The 22066-nt window shown below is 43.0% G+C and overlaps 1 protein-coding gene and 1 long non-coding RNA gene across 4 annotated transcripts in view; one reads left to right on the forward strand and one right to left on the reverse strand.

Moving 5' to 3' along the window:
* Window positions 1-6134: 6134 nt before the first annotated feature.
* On the reverse strand, window positions 6135-9789 carry LOC126962708 (uncharacterized). Its single transcript, XR_007728787.1, has 2 exons — window positions 9450-9789; window positions 6135-6305 (listed from the first exon to the last, which is right to left on the reverse strand). It is a non-coding gene; the product is annotated as an uncharacterized LOC126962708 (long non-coding RNA).
* Window positions 9790-10000: 211 nt separating this feature from the next.
* PLEKHA1 (pleckstrin homology domain containing A1) overlaps window positions 10001-22066 on the forward strand; it is a 57777-nt gene continuing 45711 nt past the window's right edge. Inside the window, exon 1 of one of the 3 annotated variants that reach the window (XM_050805682.1) lies at window positions 10001-10132. The gene's annotated coding sequence lies outside the window, so the exon portion shown is untranslated. The other 2 variants (XM_050805683.1, XM_050805684.1) reach the window with 2 other exon arrangements.

Consider the following 22066-nt stretch of genomic DNA (forward strand, 5'->3'; position numbering starts at 1 on the left):
GCCCCACCTAGGGGCTCCATTCTCCCAGGCTCTTAAGCCCATCTCCACAGGGGCCATATAGAGCTCAGCATCTGATGTGAAGCTGGGGGCTTGGAATTAAGTCACCTGGAGCTGCTACCAGGAGTGAGCCCTGGGCAACTACACATCACATTCAAGCTGAGTTTGTTCCACTGGATTTCCTGTCAGACTGTCCACAGGGGTCTCTAGTCCTTTTCCAGGCCTGGGGCTTGCCTTGTGTCTGCCAACCTCCCTTCTGAAAGCCAGATTTGCCCCCAGGCTCATCCACCACACCACTATCCCTTGATGACCCCCGCCCCCACTGCCCCATCTCTCATCCTGGATGCTGTACTAGGGGCTGATGCTATTGAGGTAATTAAGACATGGTCCCTGCTCTTGAGGAAATCATGATCCCCTGGGGAAAACAACACTATAATCGAAAAATGGGGAGCAGGGGGTTGCAGAGGAGAGACGGCCACTTCTGTAAGCTCAGAAAGATGTCTCAGAGTCAATGAGTTTTGATTGGAGTTAATGTTTGTGTTCCAGTGTAGGCAGATTTCATTTGTGGGAGGTTAGGGGGTGGGGTGGCGCTGAAGGAAAAACCCATTCTGCGCAGAGGAAGCAACAGGAAAAAAGACACAGGAGAGGAAACAACTCAATATCCTTCAACAGGTGAATGGATAAACAAACTGTGGTGTATCCACACAAGGGAGTACTATCCAGCAACAGAGAAGAATGAACTCATACACGCAACACAGAGGAATCTCAAAATACTTAGGCTGAGCCAAGGAAGCCACACACAAAAGAGTACATACTGTATGAGTGCATTTACAGAAAGTTGTAGAACATGCAAACTGTAGTAAGAAAAAGCAGACCAGTGGTTGTGGTTGGGGTGGAGGAGGTAGTCGGGGGGAATGATAAAGGGGCAGAGAGCAGTTCTGGGGGTAACAGATGTGTTCACTGTCTTTTTTTTTTTTTTTTTTTTTTTTTTTTTTTTTTTTTTTTGAGACAGAGCCTTGCTCTGTTACCCAGGCTGGAGAGCAGTGCCACAATCTTGGCTCATTGCCACTTCCACCTCCTGGGTTCAAGCGATCCTCCTGCCTCCACCTCCCAAGTAGCTGGGATTACAAGCGTATGCCACCACGTCTGGTTAATTTTTGTATTTTTAGTAGAGATGGGGTTTCATCATGTTGGCCAGGAAAGTAGCTGGGATTACAAGTGTGTACCACCACGTCTGGCTAATTTTTGTATTTTTAGTAGAGATAGGTTTCATCATGTTAGCCAGGCTGGTCTCGAACTCCTGACCTCAAGTGATGCATCTGCCTCGGCCTCCAAAGGGCTGGGATTACAGGCGTGAGCCACCATGCCTGACCTTGTTCATTGTCTTGAATGTGGCAATGTTTTCACAGGTGTATTTATAGGTCAAATCTTATCAAACTGTACTCTTTCCATATGTCCACCAGTTTATTGCATATCAAGTATATCTCAATAAAACTGTTTTCTTTTTTAAGGCAGGGAACCTGGAATAGCTGGGGTGTGGGGAGCCCCAGGCAGTTGGGTTAGACTGAAACAAAGTGTCTGAAGGCTTAGAGGCCCAGGGAGAGTTGTGGCGAGAAGCTTGGATTTTATTCCGAGGCAACTGGGAGCCACTGAAGGCTTTTAAGCAAGATGATGGCGCTGTCAGATTTGTATGGGAAAATGATTGTTCTGGAAAGAGGCTGGTCAGGAGTCCAGGCACAGATGGGAGGACCTGGACTAGGTTAGGAACAGTGAGACAGAGAGGATTGATGGGTTCAAAAGATGTTTAGGAGTCAGAATTGGCAGGACTTGGTCTCTCACTGGACATGGGGAAGGAAGACGGGAAGGAATCAAAGGTGGTGATCAGGCTTCTGTTTGGGTGACTAGGAGCTGGCAGGACTGAGATGAGAACTCATAAGGGGCTCGGCTTTGCCAGGTGCTGCCCTTAGGATGCTGACTGCTGTCTTCAAGGCTTCTCCAGGTACTGACAGCGGCTTGGAGTTTCTCTGCTTTTGGGCTGTGGTGCTTCAGACCACATACATGCTTTCCCTGGAGCCAACTTGAGGGGCTTTGCCAATTCCTTCTCCCTCTCAGTGGTGCTAAGATGCTTAAGTCATGCCCGGTTTCTGGCCCAGATCTGTCCTTGTTCTGACAGGAAGGCAGACAAATACTAAGCATCCAGGGAGAGGTATCATGGGAAGATTCCTGGACCAGGAGTGGGGAGCTCTGAGTTTGACTTTGACTCTTTCTCCTCTTGTCTTCAGTTTCCTGTCTGTAAACTGAGGCAGATAAGATCCTTGGGTCCCAGCCCTGGCTGTGCATTAGAATCATCTGAAGGTCTTTTAAAACAACTGATGCCACAATAAGATTCCATTACACATCTACTAGAAAGGTTAAAATAAAAAGGTTGACAGTATCAAGAGCTGGCGAGAATATGGAACAACTGGAACTCTCATACACTGCTGGTTGGAGTAAAACTGGTGGACCAATCTGGAAAACAGTTTCACTGCTTCTTACAAAGCTAAATGTACTCTTACTATATAACCCAGTGACTCCACCCAATATCCAAGAGAAAAGAGTACAATTGTCCACCAAAGACTTGCATAAAAACGTTCATAGCAGCTTTATTCATAATAGCCCAAAACTGGAAATTCAAATGTCCGTCAACTGGAAAATAGACAAATTGTGCTTTGTGTGCAAAAGAGAATATTACACAGCAATACAACACACATTGATGAAGATACATTTTATAGACACAATGTTGAGCAAAAGAAGTTAGACCCGAAAGAGTATAATACATACTGTGTAATGACAGTTATATGAAGTTCAAGAACAGACAGAACTAATCCATGTAGATAGAAATCAGAATAGTGGTTACCTCTGGCTGCTAGAGCTAGAGGAAGCCTTCTGGGGTGTTGGAACTGTATCTTCCCCTGGACGATGGACACACACAGTTGATTGAGCTTTATACTTACGAGCTGTAGACTTTACTATATATAAGTTATACCTCAAAACAAAGCAAAAAGAAAAGAAGGAAAAAATAATAGTAATCCCAGTCCCTTGTGACCAGAGATTCAGATTGGTCTGGGGTAAGGTCTTAAGAATTTTTTTGGCCGGCCGCGGTGGCTCAGGCCTGTAATCCCAGCACTTTGGGAGGCCGAGGCGGGTAGATCACGAAGTCAGGAGATGGAGACCATCCTGGCAACCACGGTGAAATCCCGTCTCTACTAAAAATACAAAAAAAATGAGCCGGGCACAGTGGTGGGCGCCTGTAGTCCCAGCTTCTCAGGAGGCTGAGGCAGGAGAATGGCGTGAACCCGGGAGGCGGAGCTTGCAGTGAGCGGAGATCGCGCCACTGCACTCTCAAAAAAAACAAACAAACTTTTTTTAAAGCACTCCCAATGGTTCTAATGTGAAGCAGATTCTAACGTGCATGACAACTATGAAAGCAGTCCCTGTTAAAGACCCTCTTTCCCCAAGGGTCCAGGACTTGGTGCAGGAGAAGTCTGCGGCTGGGCTTATCCTAGAATGTACAGACTGCAGTTTCAGATAAGGAAATAGGTAGAAAGCTTTCTTTTGTGTGAAGGAAGTTTTGCATGAAGTGCTGGTGCAGAGATGGCTGCTGGAGTCTCCAGCGTGGGAGCAGTCTGGCTCTGTCACTGTGCCACTGCAGTGGCTTCTCAGAGTCAGCCCCACATGCACACCTGCACTGGCTGCCCTTGGCTGGGGCCCAGGCTTGGCATCCCTTCTCAGCCCCTCGAAAGCCGCGCCAAGGAGTCAGGAAAGCCGTGGTTCGCATATGTCGCAGTGGGACTGGGCGAATAATTGTGAATGGAATTCGTGCTTGTGACTTCTGGTTCTCACAGCTGCGGATGGGGGGGATCACCATAGGAATTCTGAGTATTGTTCAGCACTGACTGCAGCTTCCATTGTTGGGCTCTGATTACAGCTTTTGTTTCACCATAAAGTACTGTTATTAAATGCCAGTCAGGAACAAAGATGTACTTACATGCCAGGGGGTCAGGGAAGGCATGCTATCTCTAAAGCTGCCCCTGCTGTTAGTCTAAGGGCAGGTAGGTTGTAGGGGGAGGAGGGTAAGCTGGAGGCTTTTAGATGAAAGTGAAATGTTTCTGAAGGAGTCAGACAAGATGAGAAATGATGACGTCATCGCAGCCCTGCTCTAGTCTTCCCACGTCAATTCGTTTATACTTATTTATTTTTGTGGCCAGGAGAGACTGGGGGTCGGGTGCACAGCCAAACATCTACTGCACATTAGAATCATTGGGAGTGCTTTTCAAAAGTCTTCGATTTGTGGGGAAACAAATTCAAATGCCCCCTTAGCTTGGTGGCCTGAGCCCTTTCAAGTCAGGCCTCTGCTACGTCCCCAGCACCATATCCACATTGCATTGCACCAAATTCCGCTAGATCCTACACCACAATCCCATCCCAGTCACTCTCATATGAACAAGGACCATAGCAATCAAAGTAATTTTAGAATCTACCCACTGCCCATGTAAGAGACTCTGAATGTATTATTGCCTTGGTCAAGTGGGTTCAGGGAATCGGGCCAAACTAAATCATAGAATCGCTGACACTGATGGAGCCACTAATATGTGCCAGATCTTTACTGCATTATTTTATTTAGGACTAATGATGGGGCTGTGAAGTGGGAACTATCGCCAGAGAAATCAGGTAACGTGTTCAAGGTCACCCAGCTAGTGAGGGCAGATGGACTCCAGGGCCCCACCTTCTTACTTTCCTTTCCAGGGCTGGGGCCCATGACATCCAGGCTCACCTGGTGGAAGCAGTGACTCTTATGTTCTCTTCCTCTTTTTTTTTTTTTTGACAAAGTTTCACTCTGGTGCCCAGGCTGGAGTGCTGCAGTGAGGCGATCTCGGCTCACTGCAACCTCCGCCTCCCAGGTTCAAACGATTCTCCTGCTTCAGCCTCCTGAGTAGCTGGGATTACAGGTGCCCGACACCACACCCAGCTAATTTTTGGATTTTTAGTAGAGACGGGGTTTCATCATATTGGCCAGGATGGTCTCGAACTCCTTACCTTGTGATCCGCCTGCATCTCGCTCTCAAAGTGCTGGGATTACAGGCATGAGCCACCGTGCCCCGCCTGGTGAGGGGAAGGGGCCTAAAGTACAATTCCCACAGGCTAAGGAGCTTGTGAAGCCCAAGACGGACTTGCTCCCAGATCCTCTCTCCCAGCTTTGTTTGTAAGGAGTCTTCCCCTTCTAGAATGCTCTCTACTTCAGTGCTGCCATTAGCAACCCAAGTGTGGCCCTGGATGATCATCTTGATTTCAGAAAATCTTGTTTTTCAAGTTTTCACACCACATTGGAGCAAGAGTCCACATGTTTGGATGACAGCAAGCATCCTGTGCTCTGCAATTTTAGGGCTTACCACCATTCCAGGTCTGCCACATGTGGTCAGGGTAATTAATGTATGACCTAACTAGGGTGCAGATGCAGTTGGAACCCACCACACCCCCAGAGATCATAGGGTTGCTGGGGACCTTTAGAACTCCAGTGGCATTCATCGAGTTTAGATCCTGTCCAATCTAGATGTTCAGTGTTGGGCTCCCTTCCTTGTCTGATAATCCTAAGGCAGGAAAGACGTAGTTCTGCTCTCTATGAGTCTTGGAGGCAAGCATCTCCCCGGATGCCCATTTTTTTTTTTTTTTTCCCTTTGTGGGCCTGGAATTTGAGCTTGTTGCTGACTTATTCAGAAATCCTATTCTTGCACCTTGGTAAGCATAAAATATGGATGGTCTTTTGTGGCACCTTCCTGAAGGAGGATTGTGCCCCAGTCCTGGGATGCAACAATTAGCTCCAGAAGGAGACTCCAGTCACCTGATTGGTAATCTGGGCAGGTCACTTAATCTGTGCCTGCTTGAGGTGATTACTGAGAATCACGCTTCCCCTCACTTGGTCGGTGCCAGTTGTGTGGCAGGGTCAGAGAGCCAGCTCCGACTCTTCACCCACAGAAGCAACTCCACTGACTCCCAGCCTGGAGTTCTTGTGCCATTTTTACACTAAAAAATAGGGAAGAGCCGTTTTTAACTCTCTGCTACCCAGTTTCTGGAGGGGACACAAAAAGAACAAAGCCGGGTTCAGAGAGTGTTCAGTTCATGTTTAATTCTTGTTCTATCTTGGTTCTGATTTCTGGTTAGAACAGAGGTTTGCTTCTGGAGGTACTCCTTTTGCTTGGCTTCTGATGCTGGCTCTGTCCATAAAGGGGGCTGTGGCATTCATCATTCAACACATACTTCTGTTCTAGGCACTAAGGATACAAGCAGGGACAAAACGTAAAATCCCTGTCCACGTGGAGGTTACAGTTTGGAGGGATATGCAGAAAATATATATATAAAAATACTTGTATAATATGTAGGAAAGTGACCATTGCTAAGGGGAAAAAGATAATGCAGGAAATGCTGCAGATGTCAAATATTAGAGAGGTGACTAGCATTCAGGAACTTTCTACGTGCCTCTGTTCACTGCTTTTGTGTTGTCAGAGGGGCTGACATCTTTCTGGAAGACCCAGAGCCCACCACTAAGCATATGGAAGGGGATCGAGAGCTATTTTTGAATGAAACATCAAAGTACTTCATACGTGCAAAGCATGATGATAATGATGACAGTGATACTTTAAAGGTAAACTGTAGGCCGGGCGTGGTGGCTCACGCCTGTAATCCCAGAACTTTGGGAGGCTGAGGAGGGGGTAGATCACTTGAGGTCAGGAGTTTGAGACCAGCCTGAGCAACATGGCGAAACCCCGACTCTACTAAAAATACAAAAATTAGCCTGTCATGGTGGCAGGCACCTGTAATCCCAGCTACCTGGGAGGCTGAGGCAGGTGAATCACTTGAATCCAGGAGGTGGAGGTTGCAGTGAGCTAGGATTGTGCCACCACACTCTAGCCTTGGCAACAGAGTGAGACTGTCCCCCCCCACCAAAAAAAAAGTAAACAGCTAAACTGTAGATCCTTGAATTCAGACTCCTCCTTTTTCTTCAGATGAAAAGTAGCAATGGAATATTCCAGCATTCCTCAGTGCCTTCAGTGTGTCCGGAGTGTTCTTGGTTTGCTCCCAGACTGTAATTTCCCCATACTATTTTTTTTTAAATAACACTGAAAGCACTGTTATGTAATAAACCTCTGCATCCAAAAAAAAAAAAGGTAGAAGAAAAGCAGAGAGCTTTTTTTTTTTTTTTGGTCTCTGTATTTATTGGCTGATTGGGAGCTATCAGTTTCTGGCTATACTATCTTGTTGTGTGTCTTCGGGCAAACTGAGTTACTTTTCTGGCTTTCTTCACTGTATGTAAATATGGCTCCCAATGACAAAAAAATTTGGGGGCTTGTTATGCAAAAAGAACAAAGGAACAATTTTTTTTTCTCGAGTCCCATTCTGTCCCCCAGGCTGGAGTACAGTGGCACGATCTCAGCTCACTGCAACCTCCATCATGTGGGTTCAATTGATTCTCCTGCCTCAGCCTCCTGAGTAGCTGGACTACAGGTGCCCACTACCATGCCTAGCTAAGTAGAGGGGGTTTCACCATGTTAGCCAGGCTGGTCTCAAACTCCTGACCTCAAGTGATCCGCCAACCTTAGTCTCCCAAAGTGCTGGGATTACAAGCGAGAGCCACCACATTGGCCAAAGGAACAATTTCAAACCACTCATCAATGATGTCAAACAACATTCAAGAGAGAGATCTGGTGGGTCCAGCCTGGTCAGGGTCAGAGGCTGTTGGCCTAAGTGTTCTATTCTCACGACCAGTATTTTCAGATCAAATAAAAGATGTGAATTTGACTTTGAATTTCAAATAAACAAATTTCTAATCTGGAATCTTCTAGGATTCTAGCACTGAGAAGCTAGAGACTCCTTCTAGACATTCTAGCCAGGGAAGGCAGACTCAAATGATTAGAGGGATAAGACAGGTGACACCTAGATTTTTGTTTTTAAATGTTAACCACACATTCAGTTAAATCAGCAAAAACCCACTGTGTAGACCAAAGGAAACAATCTGCTCTGGCTACTTTATAAACTACAGTGAGGCCAAACCCTTTCAACCATTATACAGATGAGCCCCTCAAAATGGACAGATGTCAACAAGGCTGCATAGCTAAGGTTTCCCAAAAGATAATCAAAATATCACATTGAATGAAAGGCAATTGAAAATGCTAAGTCTGAAAGAGGCAGTAAGAGAGCCGTTCTATGCAGTTTGCAAGATATTTTCACCTCCATCAATTTATCAGACTCTGAAAACATTCTGTAAGGCAGGCAGGGTGGATGACACTTATTTACAGTTGAGGTCACTGAGGGTCAGAAGGGCAAAGTGTCACTCTCTGCATAAAGTCACATAGGTAAGTCTACACAGGAAATTCTAGGGCTGTTCACTACACCTCTGATTCAGATAACAGGTAGGCTTCCTCTAAGATTTTAATAAAGACAAACTCAAAATCCTATATGATGTCCTATGAAGAGAAACAAGTCAGGAGGCCAGGCTGAGAGCCCAGACTTCTAACCTAGTTCGCAAATAAAGAAGTGGCAAAGTAGTCAGATTCCAGCCTGTCACCAGCGTTGTGTCTTCTGTCCTAGCAGCTGTACAGCTTGTCTTACCACTGGACATTTGTTTCATGTACATTTTCACATAGGAAGGATGTTCTAAAAGATGCTGATAAAGATTTTTTAAAGGGTTTGAAGGGGATAGGATGTGATCTAGGGTTGTGCAGGGAGAGGAAAGGAAAAAGCACACAAAAATAACATTTATTAAGAGCCTAGAGTGGCATGCGATGTGAAAGGCGTGGCATGTAATTCTTTCCCAGTTCTTTGCATGTCTGAATATTTCTCATTCTTCAGGTTTCAGCTCATATATCACATCCTCAGAGAACTTTCCTTGCCACTCTCTCTGAAGAGCCTCCCCCCTCCCCCCACCGCTACTGTCTCTTGAACTTTCTCAGTCTGGCCATTTGGTGGCTCAAGCCTGTAATCCCAGCACTTTGGGAGGCCGAGACGGGCGAGACCATCCTGGCTAACACGGTGAAACCCCGTCTCTACTAAAATACAAAAATACAAAAAAAATTAGCCGGGCGAGGTGGCGGGCGCCTGTACTCCCAGCTACTCGGGAGGCTGAGGCAGGAGAATGGCGTGAACCCGGGAGGCGGGGCTTGCAGTGAGCTGAGATCCGGCCACTGCACTCCAGCCTGGGCAACAGAGCCAGACTCCGTCTCACAAAAAAAAAAAAAAAAAAAAAAAAAAAAAAAAAATCTGGAACGACTATGCTAGTTTGCGGACGAGTTCCCCCCAGGCTGCAGGCTCCATGAGGGCAGCGACAGTGTCTCTTTCTCAGATGAATGCCGGGTTGCCTATCGCGTACTTGGCACACAATAAGTGCTCGCGAAATTGTTAAACACTCAAGGAATATTTACCAGAATACATATTCATGCTCCACCCTTGCTGAAAGAATTTCGACTAATTCTTCTTTAAGTCTCTCCCATCCTCTTGTACTATTAACACCATTGTAAGTAGGTGGTGGAGCTACATTTGCAGGGAGAGAGAAGAGCGAAAAATTGGCGCGCAGAGGTGTAAAGCGTTTTTCTCCAGGTCGTACCGCAGCCTGTACATTTGTGCCACTTGGACCGATTATGGGACAGCTTGCAAACAAATTATCTGCAAACTAACGAAGCCTATTTTTAAAGATCCCTGTTCCTCGCAGCTCTAGGCGATGACATCAGAGAACCCGGAGTTCCACCTCCGAGCCAAGCCCGGTGGTGCTCAAAAACTACGAATACCAGGAAGCACCGCGGCGCGGCGGCCCAGAGCTCAGTGCGCAACCCTCCCCGGCGCGCCGAGGCCGCCGCCGCTGGAACCAGGAAGACACCAGCAACCCGGCCCGCCACGCCGCCGGGACCCGCGCGGGGCCTGCCGGGACTCGTAGTCTCTGCGGGCTGGGAGCGCCGGCTCCGGAATCTCAGCCGCCGTCTGAGGGCTGAGGCAGCGTGGGGACGCGTGCGCAGTGCGCGAGCTGGCCGTCGTGGACGCCGCTCCGGGCAGCCAAGCCTCTGTGGCAGCCGGGGCCGCGGCGGCGCGGGTGCTCCGGGCTGAGGCCGCGGTAAAGTTTGGCTTAAGGAACGCGGCCGCGCTGGAGCAGGGGTGGGGGACGGGGCCGCCGGAGCGCAGTTCCCGCTGAAGCGAGCGGGGAGGCGTCCGCCGAGGGGCCGGGGGCGCGGGTGAGTGCGGGTCCGGCGCCCCCTCAGCGCACGTCCGCCCCGCGCGCCGCAGCACCTGGAGGCCGCCGGGCGGGTTCACCTGCCCTGGCTCGGGGCCGCGGGAGGGGGCGGCGTCTTCTTCCCGTGGGTCCCCGATTGTTTTCCCGACGTCAGCCCTCGGCGGCGCCCGGCGGGGCAGGGCGGGAGGCCCGCGGCGGTCGCGGGGCCAAAGAGCTCCTCGGCGTCTCCGCCCCCCGAGAAATCCCGCTTGGGGCGCGGTGCGCGCAGCTGCCCGGGGATTCCCGGTGGCGCCGGTCGGAGCGGCTCCCTCCAGGGCTGTGCCCGCGGGGCGCGCGGCCCCGGGCATCCTTTCCTGGTGTTTAATGCGTTTTGGCTTCAGGACTTGCCGAGGCCGAAGCCGGCTCCGCCCTGGGCCCTGAAGTCGGGCGGTGTCCGCGGTGTACCTCCGCACCTTCGGGGCAGGTGGCCAGAGGCAGCGTTGAAAGCGACTTGCCCAAGGTCAAGCAGGTGGCACCGGGGAGGCGACCAGACCCAGGTCTTTCGACGCCGAGGCCAACTGCCAACCGCAGAGCTTTGGGGCCGTCCTGAGTGGTTTGTGGTTTGTTTCAGATGCTTTCTATTGACCTCCTGGAAAGATGGGAAAGTGTGTCATAATGAAAGCGGTCTTGTTGCTTATAGTGTTTACTGCCTTTGGTAGAATTCTAGTGAGGCTGTGCCCCCGAGCAGAGCATCTACCGTGGTCTGGGCATATAAATAATGAAACTCCTTTGCTGTCTTTGGGGGCAGTACAAGAAGAGATTCAAGGAACAAGTATCCAGGCAGTTTCTGCATTTTCTTCGTCTGTTTCACCTTCCAGTTCTGCAATACTTGTTTTCTTATTTTACAATTGATCGTTGACTGTTTTAATAAGATTTTCTTTGTCTTAATGAAGTCACTGCCCCTTGAGAGTTAGTTTTCTAAATAGAAAATCTTATTTCCTGTGTGTTTAATGACTGGAACAAGTAGCGCACTATGAGGTTTACACCATTGTCTTTTATCTTAGAACTCCTGATCAGTCTGCTTAGTTTCCCCAAGTACTCAGCTTGCATACTCAGATGTCACTGAAACCATTTACAGCAAAGTTTGGGTAAGAGTTATATGATTTTTTGTGAAACTATGTTTTTCTTCACAATCTGAAGAACTTGAAGACCCGTTATATTAAAATAAGAAGATTTTTTCTGACCGCAATGCCTGTTTACTTTTCATGCTCTTATTTTTTCATGTTGACACACGTATGACAAAAGAAATATTTCCCCCAGTGGAGTTAGTTTAAGTGTTTTTTTATCTTGGCCAATTTTCCCAAGGAAAATTGCATTTTAGAGTACTGACACATTTAAACAAGAGTAAGTTTGACAGAATTTGAATTAATAAAGTAGTTAATTTATTTTATGGTGCCGTAAACCTTACACTGTATCCACTGACAGTTTTCTCTTGTAGCGTATACCTGTATCAAGGTATATGACTGAATTTAGTGACATTAAGAATATATATATTATGTAAATATATGTGTGTACACACACCGCGCGGGCGCGCGCAGAGCTTCCAGTCTTTATCTTGTTAATTAGTATGTTCATTGTCGCTTTGGTAGGGGGGAAAGTAGCAGGTTTGTATCTTTTTTTCTCCCCAGTTTTAGCAGTGTAACAAAATAGGAAAGATGGTGTGTAAATTTGAGTTTGTCATAGACTAGGAGAGACAGTGAAACAGGATAAGTATACAATTGTGAGGAAATTGCCATGAGTTCATAAACCGGAAGGACCTTTTTAGAAGTGTTTAAGGATGTTAAGAATAGCATTGGATTCTTTTCTTTAAAAAGTCATTGTGGGCAGTATTCAAGTATTGGTTGCTAGCATATAGGGTATGACAATATTGACGACTCCTAGGAACATACTTGGGAAAGGTGGAAGCATTTTACATTTTTATGGGGACTTCCCCCCCCCCAAAAAAAATCATTTAATGGAGATTTAATTAAACAAAGTGACTTTTTGACTTAAGCCTGGAAGTTCTTTATTATTATTATTAGTCATGCTGCAAATCCCAAAGTTATTTTAATTGTGTGATAATTTGTAACCCAGAATGAAATCTAAGAAATAATTTATTAGCATAATTTAAGTCATACTTTGATATTGACATATTGCTTGATGTCAAGTCGTTATTGTTTAACTTATTTGAGAATGAGGAAGATAGTTTTCTGAATATATTGTAGTAATTATTTGTGACAATAGTAACACTGCTTTTATTAGAAAATATTCGGTTTGATAGCACTAACTGCCTTAAAGTATTTCCTATTTGATGCCAACTGCGAGCTAAGGTACTATACAAATAATTACTTTTTTCATTTTGGAGCAATTTACTTTTGGTAATATTAAAATTTAAATTTGAAGTTTAAAAAATCTTATTTTAGATCTACAATGATACAATAAAATGACTTCAGTAGGAGGTAAATATTAAGATTTGGTTTTAGGTTTTTTGACCATTCGTGAGTACATACCCAGCATTTAAGAATTTATTGACATGGTATCTGAAAGGAATGCTTTCAGAAAGGGCAGAAAACTTGGTAGCTTTAGATGATTGTCTGTAATGCTTAATTATTTTTAGAAACATAAAAATATGGGATATTTTTATGTAAACATAAAGCATCCTGTTGTTACAGCACTAGAACTCTCTTACACTTACTGAGCAATATTAAACCATTTGACCCTAAGTAACTTTTTTTCTTGTGGGTACTGTCTAATAGGGGATATGTGAGTTTGTGATTCCTAGATGCTTAAGCAAACATATGTTTGCTATTTATTTTAGTAAACCTTTTAATTAGTTGAATTGATTTTATTCAGGAAGATGGGGCTTTGGGGATTTTATAAGCTTTCTTTGAACTGGAATTTCTGTTGGATATAACAGAAAATTAGTCATTTAGGATTTTTTTTAAGTTAAATAAGTTTTAGAGCAAAATATTGTTTCCTACATGGAACTCTTATCAGGCTTGTCAGTCTGATAGCTTTATTCTCCAGAAAGTTGTGGTTTTTAGTCCTTTAGGCAGCCTAGCCTTTTATGGTTTAACCATTGAACTCTAGATTCTGGATTCAATCTAACCTCTTGAAGGAAAAGACAATCACGGGCGCTAGAATTGGAAATGATCTCAGAGGGCTTCTAATGTAGCGTCTCACCCGATACAGTAAATCCCTCCTGAGAATTTCCATGTCAGGTGTTCCCTCCCATTATTAAGGGTGAGAATGCTGTTGCATATGTCATCAGGTTATTCAGCAGTCCAATCTTACTGAGAACAAACACAAGAGTTTTCATGAGTTTGAATTTTCACCATTCACTGCCTTTAACTATATTTTGTAGGCTCTTTCTCTCCCATCCTGCTGTCCCCCACCCCCCATAACATCATGGGTAAATGATGGCTTTTCTGTCATTTACAGTTACCAAAAAGCTCTAGGCTGGGCTCAGTGGCTCATGCCTGTAATCCCAGCACTTCAGAAAGCCGAGGTGGGAGGATGGCTTGAGCCCAGGAGTTTGAGACCAGCCTGGGAAACATGACAAAACCTTGTCTGTACAGAAAATAGAAAAATCAGCCGGGCGTGGTGGCACGTGCCTGTAGTCCCAGATAGTTGGGAGGCTGTTGTGGGAGGATCCCTTGAGCCTGGGAGACAGGTTGCAGTGAACAGAGATTGTGTTGTGGCACTCCAGCCTGGGTGACAGAAGAGTGAGACCCTGTCTCCAAAATAAATAAATAAATACATAAACTATTTTTTTTATTATCAAACAGTCTATTCCAGTTTGAAAGTTCAATCTCATATATATTCAATTTAAAGGTTTTTTTTTTTTCCCCCTTCCTTACCCCATGGTCAGGCCACTTACTTCCTGAAGCACTTGGGGTATGGATGGCTTGTGGTAAGCTCCTGGGATACCTCTTTCCTTTCCCTCTTGAGGGATCTACTTGGATACAAACGTGTCAAGAAGAGAAGTAGAAAAAGACAAGTGTTTGTTACTGGTGCTGTTAAAGTCCTCTCTTGATTAACAGTGGCAGGCCATTGCAGTCCACTAATAGGCAACCAAACTGGCATTTTTGGTGAGATCTTGCAGGGAGACTCCTGCTGCAGTTTCTGGATATGAAATTTTCTGTAGCTAAACCTTTTCCAACCTACACACCCATCTGCTTGCTCCCATCCTGTCAGTTTACCCACTGGTTACGTGAATGTGTGTGAGTTGGGGTGGAGATCTTTTCTCTCTGCAGAGAGAGATTTTGATAATGGCAAAACAACTCCAGTCCAGGTACCCTATGGTTTCCATTCAACCTACTGGAAACTCACTTCCTTGTGATGTCAAATAGTGGCATACAGACTACTTAAGTCTGCCTTCTTTCTGTGCCCTGCCATTTTTTATCAGTTCTCTTTGTCCCCCCTTTTCAAGTAGACGCGTGGGGTCGGTCTCTCAGTCTGCTGCATAAGTAGATGTGGAACTGGAGAATGGGATGAGAGTCTCTTCTAGGCCCCTCTGATCTTGGTGAGTGACTTCTGTTAGAGGCCCCTGCCACTGTTTTGGGTGAAGACCTTCTTCCTTTCCCTGTGTTCTCCCTGAAGACTTCTAGTTCTTTCTCTCTCTTCTGTCAACTGCTCTTACAGAGTGGAAGGATGGTGCTGATTAGGGTGCCAGAGCCATGCCTGACTCTACAGATATTTGCTCCTCATTGTTTCTATATCCTCAGCTTTGTGTTTGTCAGTGATTGTGGGGAACGGGACTAGTCCCTCTCGACATGTTTTAACAAATAATAGTGAAGTCTTATGGCCTGATGAGGTCTCACTGTGTAGAATTTAATTTTTCTTTGCTTTTTCTTATATCACTGAGGCTGTTTCTGTGTTTTGCTTTATTTTTTGGCTTCCTGGTTCCTGACTGATGAGATGTTAACTGTGATTATGTTAATTTATGACTGATTTGTAAGATCTAACTATACCTTAGAGTATGAGTAAAGCCGAAGGAGAAATTTGGGTGGGGGGCCATGTTAATAATATAATTGTGTCTGTTTTTGCTTCATGTAATTTTTACTAAGAATATAAATTCAAATGGAAATACAATGTTTGAACCTTTTTCCTTCCATTATTTAAATAAATCAGTTAAATCTGGTAAATGATTCTTGTCTGATGAGGAAGAACAACTTTCTATCTGGAAACTTAATGTTAATCTTTGATGCAGTAATTATGGGTTACTTCATACTTCATTCAACAATAGTTACTAAGGGTCTTCCATGTGACAGCCACTGCTTTGGGCATTGGAGAAACAACAGTAAATAACAAATCCCTGCTGTCATGGGGCCTACATTACAGTGTGGGGAAACAAACAAGAAACAGGTAAATGAGTGAAACTGTATCATTCGTTAGATACCAGTAAATGCTAAGGAGGAGAATGACATAGGGAACCGAGTGGCAGAACGGTTTGGAGGATTTGCAATTTTATATAAGATCTAAAAGAAGGTGTTCAGTGAGAAAGTGACTTTGAGTTAAGTCCTTGAGTGGGAATCTTGTGTGGTGAGTCCAGCGGCCAAATGAATAAGGTGGGTATTGAGATGGGATAACAGGGCAGACGAGGCCTAGCGGTCTTTATGAGGGCTTTGGTTTTTAGGTTTTTACTTTGAATGAGATGGGATCCTGTTGAAACAATAGTTGTCAACCTTGACTGAATGTTAGAATTATCGGGAAAGCTTTAAAAAAGTACTGATGCCTCGAGCACATCCCAGAGTTTCTGATTTAATTGGTCGGTCGGTGGTGGGGGAGGCAGTGTTTTAACGTAGGCATCAGGAATTTTTAAAACTCTCAGGTAATTCTAGTAAGTGGCCAAGGTTGACATCTATTGCATTGAAGAGTTTTGAGCAGAGTGAGGTATTACATAGTATTGAGGAGTGTGACTGTAGAGCCAGACTCCTCCAGTTTGACTCCTGGCACTGCCACTCCTAAGCATGTGACCTTGAGCAGATGTCTTGGTTTTCTCATCTGTAAAATTGTTACAAGGATTAAACAAACTAATATTTAGGTATTTAGAAATGTGCTTTATGAGTAGTACTATGTGTAAGTGTTTATTGAATGAACACTTGAATAAATGTTTTAATGGTATCACTTTGACTGCTGTGTTGAGAATAGATTGAAGTGTGGTAAGGGCCAGATCTAGGAGAGACCCTTAGCAATAATCCAGGTGGGAGGTCATGGTCACTTGGACCAGAGTGGCAGCAAGTGGTAAGAAGTAGGATTCTGGTTATAATTTGAAGATGGAGATGACAGGATTTGCTGATGGATTGGACATAGGATAGGATATGGTTTGGATTTGTGTCCCCACCCAAATCTCCTGTCAGATTGTAATCCGCAGTGTTGGAGGAGGGGCCTGGTGGGAGGCGATTGGATCACAGGACAGACATCCCTACTTGCTGTTCTCATGATAGTGAGGGAGTTCTCGTGAGATCTGGTTGTTTAAAAGTGTGTACCTCTCTCTCCTCTCTTTCTTCCTCCTGCTTCTGCCATTTAAGAGGTAACTCCTCCCTCTTCACCTTCCACCATGATTGTAAGTTTCTTGAGGCCTCCCCAGTCATGCCTCCTGTACAGACTGTGGAACCATGAGCTAATTAAACCTCTTTTCTTTATAAATTACCCAGGTAGTTCTTTATAGCAATGCAAGAACGGACTACCACAGGGTGAGAAAAACTTAAGTATGACTTCAAGGTATTTTGCCTGAACAGCTGGAAGAAGGGAGTGGCCCTTTACTGAGCTAGGGAAGGCTGGATCAGGTTTCTGAGGGGAATATCTGAAGCTCAGTTTAAGTTTGAGATGGCTTGTTAGATAAGTGGAACTGTAGAATAGGCAGTTGTATACTTGGGTCTGGAGGTCAACAGTGTTCAAAGCTGGAGATAACAGTCTGGAAGTCATCAATATTTAGACCTGTGAGAATGAGTAAGCTCACGAAGACACTGAGTATATATAGGAAAGAGATCCACAGACCACTCTCTGGGATACTCCAACAATAGAGGTCTGGGAGATGAAATAGTCCTTAGGGTTTCTAACGTACTCTAGAATGAAATACATTTGTAATTGTTTCTTTTTTTAAAAAAAAAGCTTTATTGAGATACAATTCACAACATATAATTCACTTATTTAAAATGTATGATTTAGTGCATTCACAGTTATGTGGATAACATCACAATCAATTTTAGAATATTTGTATCTCCCCCGAAGAAACCCTGTACCCTCTCATCCTTAGACAACAACTCATTTCCTCTGTACCTAGGCAACTAGTAATCTACCTTCTATCTTTATAGATTTGCCCATTCTGGATATTTCTTGTCAGTGGACTCATACTATACTTGGTTTGTTTAGAGAGAAATGGTATCCATTAGTACCTAGCTTCTGGATTCAATAGATACCAAATTATTTGGTAAAGGTGGGGGCTATAAGATCTCTCCAATGTAAAGATACATTTCCTGTTTGCAATTAGTAACAAAACTGTGGGATGATATTTTGATACTGTGAATATTCTGTTTCCTAATAGCATTTCATCTACTGGTTTTAGTGTTCATTGAAGATGCTTGTGTAAATCAGTGAGACATTGGGATTACAAAGTGGTGATTTTCTGTTACTATCATTTCATCAGAAATTATGTAGTTCATAGTATTTCTAATTCAGACATATTGTACACAGTTCTTCTGTTTTGTGTTTGTACCTCTTTACTCTCACTGTGAAAATCTTGGTTCCTAATAACAAATAAATGTTTTCTTTTATTTTAAATATAATTAATCATATCAACTTATTTACATTATCCAATAATGTACATTATAATGATCTGGAAGTCTTATCATACCTAAAATGTTTCACATTACAGTACCAAGTAGGAATGCTGGATCACAGGATAACAGTATATATGATTTTGTGAAATAGTACCAGATTCACCCAATAGGGTTTTAACATTTTGCCTTCTTGTCAGCAATGTAAGTTTCTGTTTTCTTACAGCCTCATCAGTATAGTGTGTTGTCAAGCTTCTGAATTTTTGCCAGTCTAATAGATGAGAAATGGTGTATCTGTGTAGTATAGATTTAAAAAACTTCTATTATGGAGATTTGTGAACATCCACAAAAATAGAAAAGTGTAACCAATCCCATGAACACCATCATTTAGCCCCAGCAACTACCAACCCAACTACCAATGCCTCCTCTCTTTGTTCCCTTCTCTCAAATTATTTTGAAACAAATCCCAGATAACATTTTTTTCTTTTCTTTCTTTCTTTTTTCTTTTCTTTCTTTCTTTCTGTTTTTTTTCTTTTTTTTTTTTTTTTTTTTTTTTTTTTTTTTTTTGAGACAGGGTCTTGTTCTGTTGCCCAGGCTGGAGTACAGTGTCACAGTCATAGCTTACTGCAACCTCAGTCTCCCGGGCTGAAGCGATTATCCCACCTCAGCCTCCCAAGTAGCTGGGACTGTAGGCACACACCACTATGCCTGGCTAATTTTTATTTTTTTGGTGGAGATAATGTCTTGTCATATTGTAGGCTTGAACTCCTGAGCTCATGCAATCCTCCCACCTCAGCCTCCCGAAGTGCTGGGATTACAATTGTGAGCCACCATGCCTGGCCCCAGATAAATAACATTTTATTTTATATCAGTAAGTATCTCTAAATGAAAAGGACTCCTCCTTTTTTTGGTAACAATCACAATACCATTATCACACCAAAGATAATGTGTCTGTTTTCTTAATATCATCAGACAATATTCAAATTTCCGATTTGCTTAAATATATCAGGTTTTTTTTTTTTTTTTTTTTTTTTTTTTTTTTTTTAAGAAACAGGATTTAAATAAAATCCACATGTCATGATTGGTCCGGATGTCTTTTAAAGTATTTTTAAATTCATAGGTTTCTCCTCCAGTTCCTTTTCTTCTCCTGCTTTTGAATTTAATTTTAAAGAAACCAGTTATCTTTCCTGAGCCATTTCTTACCATGTAGATTTTGCAATTTGAATCCCTGTGATAGTTTCTCGTGTTCTTCCTATTCTTGCGATGTCATTGGCAATGGCTACATCTTGGTATGTTTTTTGTCTTTCTCCTATTATGAGTGATACTGAATATCTCGTCATATATTTAACGGCCATTTTAATATCTTTTTTGGTACAATGTTCATGTCCTTTACTCATTTTTCTATTGAACGTTTGATATGTTTCCCTTGACATTTTTTGCAAGCTCTTTTAATGTTAGGGAGATTAGCCCTTTGTCTGTGATATAAGTTGCAGATATTTTCTACTGGCTTTGACTTTGCTTATGAGGTTTTTGCCATGGAAAGCTTTTAAAAAACTTTATCTGTAGTCATTTGTAAATGAGTTTTTAAAATTGTTACTGGGCCAGGTGTGGTGGCTCACACCTGTAATCCCAGCACTGTGGGATGCCAAGGCGGGTGGATCATTTGAGGTCAGAAGTTAGAGACCAGCCTGGCCAACATGGTGAAACCCTGTCTCTACTAAAAATACAAAAATTAGCCGGGCGGGAGTGGCGTGGTGCCTATAATCTTAGCTACTCGGGAGGCTGAGGCATGAGAATTGCTTGAGCCTGTGAGGTGGAGGTTGTGGTGAGCCGAGATCACGCAACTGCACTGCAGTCTGGGCAACAGAGTGATACCCTATCTCAAAAAAAATTTTTTTTTTTTTTTACATTGGTACTGGGTTTTTAATTAACCTCTTGAAGTTACATTCAATAAACTGGATCTGTTTAAAATGTATAATTTGATGAGTTTTGACCATGTCTACAATCACATTAAGACACAGAACATTTCCATAACTCTGAGAAGTATCCTCATGCCACTTACAGTCCTTCCCTTGACCCTCAGCTCCAAGCAACTACTACTGATCTGCATTCCGTCCCTATAGATTGGTTTGCAGTTTTCAGAATTTTATAGAAATATAATTATTTCTATAAATAAATAACACTAAAACCACTAGATGAAATGTTGTTAGGAAACAGAATTATTATAGAAGGCCATATCCTTTTGTGTCTGGCTTTTTTTTTTTTTTTTTTTTGAGACTGAGTTTTGCTCTTGTTGCCCAGCCTGGAGTGCAATGGTGCGATCTAGGCTCACTGCAACCTCCACCTCCTAGGTTCAAGCAATTCTCCTGCCTCAGCCTCCTGAGGAGCTGGGATTAGAGCATGCATCACCACGCCCGGCTAATTTTGTATTTTTGGTAGAGACGGGGTTTCTCCATGTTGGCAGGCTGGTCTTGAACTGACCTCAGGTGATCCACCTGCTTTGGCCTCCCAAAGTGTTGGGATTACAGGCGTGAGCCACTGTGCCCAGCCTATTTCTGGCCTTTTTTCTGCTTAGTATTATCGTTTTGAGATTCATTCATGTTGTTGGATCTGTCAGTAGTTCCTTTTTACTGTAGAGCAGTATTCCATCTCTATTGATTTGTTCCATGTCCCATATCTTTTTGATCTGGCTTCTTTCATATACCAAGATACAGTTGAGATTTATTAGTTGCTCATGTATCAATAATTTGTCCCTTTATTTTGCCAAGTAATATTTTATTGTATTGGATACACCACGGTTTGTTTATTCATACACCAGTTGAAGGACATTTGGGTTGTTCTTGTTTTTTTTTTTTTTTTTTTTTTTTTTGCCAATTATGACTAATACTGCTATAAACATTTGTATCCAACATTTGATGTGAACATAAGCCTTCAATTCATTTGGATAAATACCTAGGAGTGGGATGGCTGGATTGTATGGATATGTTTAATTATAAAAACTGCCAAACTGTTTTCCAAAGTTGCTATGTCATTTTGCATTCCCACCAGCAATGTATGATAGTTGATTTATTCCACATCTTTGACAGCATTTAGTGTTGTCAGGGTTTTTTTTTTTTGTTTGTTTGTCACAGACATTTTAGTTGGTATGTTATAGTATCTTGTGGTTTTTATTTGCAATCACTTTCCTGAATAGTTATGGTAGACATCTATTTGTGTGTTTATTTACTATTTTTATATCTTCTTTGTCAACTTGTGTGTTCCAAGTTTTTTGACCATTTTCTTATTTGGTTGTCTTTTTGAATTGTAATAATTACCTGCCTGTTCTAGGGTATCATTTGTTGTCTAGATACATATATATTGAATATGTTCCTCATTTGGCGGCTTGTCTTTTCATTTCTTTATGGTGTCTTTTGAAGAGCAATTTTAAAGTTTGATTACATTTCAAATATATCAACTATTACATGATTAAGGCTTTTTGTGTCTTATCTAAGAAATACTTGTCTCCCCTTAAGGTCCTGAAGACTTTGTCCTATATTTTGTTCTAGAAGCTTTATCATTTTAGCTTTTACATTGGGTCAGTGATCGATTTAGAGTTAGTTTTTTTCCTCATAGATAGTCAATTATTCCAGTCTTGTTTGTTGAAAAGACTGTCCTTTCTCTACAAAATTGCCTTGGCACCTTGGTTGAAAATTAACTGTTCTCTCCTCCTGTTTACTAGGAGAATTTGTAAAAGATTGGTGTTATTTTTTTCCTTACGGGGTTGGTAGAATTCACATATAAACTATTCTAGGCTTGGACTTTTCTTTTTGGGGTTTTAGTAATGAATTCATTTGTTTTGGTAGAAATAGGTACTTCAGATTTTCTTTTTCATCTTGTGTCAGTTTTTTCAAAATTGTGTTTTTTCAAAATTGTGTGTTTTCAAATAATTTGTTTACTTCTAAATTATCAAATTTGTTTGCATGAAGTCTTATTACCCACTTAATATCTATAGGGTGTGTAGTGATAACCCCTCTGTACT

The sequence above is a fragment of the Macaca thibetana genome, chromosome 9 (genome assembly GCF_024542745.1).
Source record: "Macaca thibetana thibetana isolate TM-01 chromosome 9, ASM2454274v1, whole genome shotgun sequence".
Classification (NCBI taxonomy): domain Eukaryota; kingdom Metazoa; phylum Chordata; class Mammalia; order Primates; family Cercopithecidae; genus Macaca; species Macaca thibetana.